Below are 2,662 nucleotides of genomic sequence, written 5' to 3'. Positions count from 1 at the left end.
CTGTTAGGTCACTGTGTGTGTGTGTGTGTGTGTGTGTGTGTGTGTGTGTGTGTGTGTGTGTGTGTGTGTGCGTGTGTGTGTGTGTTGGGGTGGATAACCAGAAAGTAAAGTCTTTGCTCTTGTATCGCGGAGACCTAACGCTTCTATAATGAAAGTCCCTTCCAGTTATCAAACATGGGTATTTACGAAAGGCCAGTGATTCCGACTCAGCGAAAACAAGGCATGAGATCTTGAGCCTCGCCAGTCTTCTTATCCAGCGCCCCGGGCTACTTTAAGTGCCTACACTTTTTGTACTCATCCATTTAGTAGTCATGTATTTCTTTTGGCGAAGCACAACTAGTTATGTTCAGTAATGTTTTCTTTTTGTACGTCGCCCCTTGTCACACACCATACATTTTCTATTTTAAAACTCGTGTCTATACGGCAAGCAGCACCTAAGACTAATACACTACAAGTAATTTAAACAGGGTATGACTTCCGAGATCTCGAAATTTGATTGCACGTTCTTTGATAAAGAGAACAGTGATAGCAAAAATTACTCCCAAATGTCCGCATGCTCATATGTAAGAAACTAGCTAAAACAAGCTCTTGGAATCATTTGAAATCCAGCTGTTCAGATGTATGTACAGAGGACTATAAAAAATCTACATTGAAAGTAACCATAAGATAACGAGAAAAGGTTTGTATCCTTGTAAAATAATGCTCGTATGTATCGCTGAAAGTGTATCTCTTTTCGAAGATAATTATATTTTTGGTGACTTTTCAAATGTTGGGTTTCCAAATATTCTAATGCCTATTGATAAAAAGAGCAGCCAATTTTTGTTTTGTCCTGTCATGTTTTCTTTTGTTTGGATTATTTTGTTTTTCTATTTTTTTAAAACGTATCTTCCTTTAATTTAAGTGTATGTGTATGAGGGGGAGGAGTAGAGCGAGAGTGAGCTGACGCATCGGCTTCCACCCCCCACGCCCACATTCAAAATTGAGACTCCCCCACTCTAAATACTGATTATGACAGCGATTTCATTCTTGTGACAAGGCTCAATATAAAGCCGTGTCGTTTTCCTTGTTTTGTGAATCCTGTTGTTCACAATAACCTTTACAAAACTACCAGAGACTATTTGTTTGCTGTGTGTATCCTATAGTTTACAATCTTAAACCTCTACAAACCAAGTCAGGCTGAGACGAGAGTCCCTCTCCAGATAAGGAATACATACCGAGAAGTCATGGCTGTTTGCGTTAATGACTTTCTCAGGAATGAGATTCGGTTTGTAAAGACTGTTCTTCTCCCGTAGATGAAGTAAAAAGTTTCCTCCCGTTATTTTTAGAAACAGGAAATAATTCAAAATCACATTTATCGACCGTCAGGATAAAATGAAACTCGCCCCCCGTGACGTCACAACTCTACCTGGGGAAAATTAGATTCTGAACTCGCTCCTCTTTTGTAGTCGAACAGTTTTTTATAATGTAGTAGCGGGTTTTTGAATTTGATTAATGGGTATTCTCTGAGCATTGCGTGTGAGTAAATTTCAACGTCTGCGCCTTTCTCGTTCGCCTAACAGGCATCTTCTTTTTCTTTAATTAAAGCACGATATTAGTTACCCCTTCTTGCCCCGAAGGAGAAGGAATCGGACTTCTAGCGCGATATATTATCTTATGTTGGATGTCAAACATTGAAATGGGATACAAATAAATGATAAAACATGTCTTTTTTGTAGGACCGTTTAACCCCCAACAGTTTTGCCTGTTTTTGCTTTTCCATTTGAGTCTCAGAGGGGTCCTCCATACCCTTAAGCCACCTGCAATAATATATCCACTCCAAACAGACATATTATATACTAATGGAAAGGGAATTCTTTTGACAAGCAAGTCAATGGTAACTTCCTTATTCCTTATTCGTTCGCACTTCTCCAGATTGTATGTGCATCACTTACACATGTTCATGCCGCCATGCATATCGAGCGGGCATTCGATCAAACTACCACCGTCCCATTTAACCATACTCGATACTGACTGGGAAGTGGTGCAGCTCGTGATCAGTGTCTCCAATTTACTTATTTTTGGAGCGAGAGAGCGAGTTCCCGAACGCCCAACCGCCTCATTGTCCCCCGAGTTGAGAAAGTGCATATTTCGCAACACTGGAATAACAGTTACTCTGGTCGGTAATTAAAGGCGTGGGCAGATTTTACAATATTGCAACCTTGATGTTTATATTTTTTCCCATTTCAAATCGTTTTCGCTCCAACTCTTTCGCCCTGGTCTCGTTTCCTCTCTCCTGATTGGAACTATTTGGTAGAAAGTTTCGTTCCTAAGCCTCGTATAATTTCCTTCCAGGGGGCAATGTCCTTTTAGTCCCAGTACTCGGGAAGTAATTATTGTCTACGTTGTTTCTTATTTTCTCTCTCGCTCACTCTTTCATTCTTTATTGCTCTCTCTTTCTCTCACTTCCTCTTTTCTCTCTCTTTCTCTCTCTTTATCTCTCTCTCTCTCTCTCTCTCTCTCTCTCTCTCTTTATTTATTTTCTTGCTCTCTCTCTTTCTCTCACTTTTTCTCCTTGTCTTTGTGTCTATTTTTTTCTGTCCATCAGTCTTTTTCCGTCTTTATGGTCTTATGTGGATGTCCGTCTTTTTGTCTCTCCATTCCTTTACGACTCTGTCTCTCTCTC

The 2,662-nt window shown here is 40.1% G+C and overlaps 1 protein-coding gene across 1 annotated transcript in view; it reads left to right on the top strand.

Annotated features, from left to right (window-relative positions):
* LOC101856187 (substance-P receptor) overlaps positions 1–2,662 on the top strand; it is a gene marked incomplete in the record, with an annotated part of 145,689 nt that overhangs the window by 48,405 nt on the left and 94,622 nt on the right.

This window comes from Aplysia californica, unplaced genomic scaffold (assembly GCF_000002075.1).
Source record: "Aplysia californica isolate F4 #8 unplaced genomic scaffold, AplCal3.0 scaffold00236, whole genome shotgun sequence".
Lineage (NCBI taxonomy): Eukaryota > Metazoa > Mollusca > Gastropoda > Aplysiida > Aplysiidae > Aplysia > Aplysia californica.
This window is presented reverse-complemented; position numbering and strand designations above follow the sequence as displayed.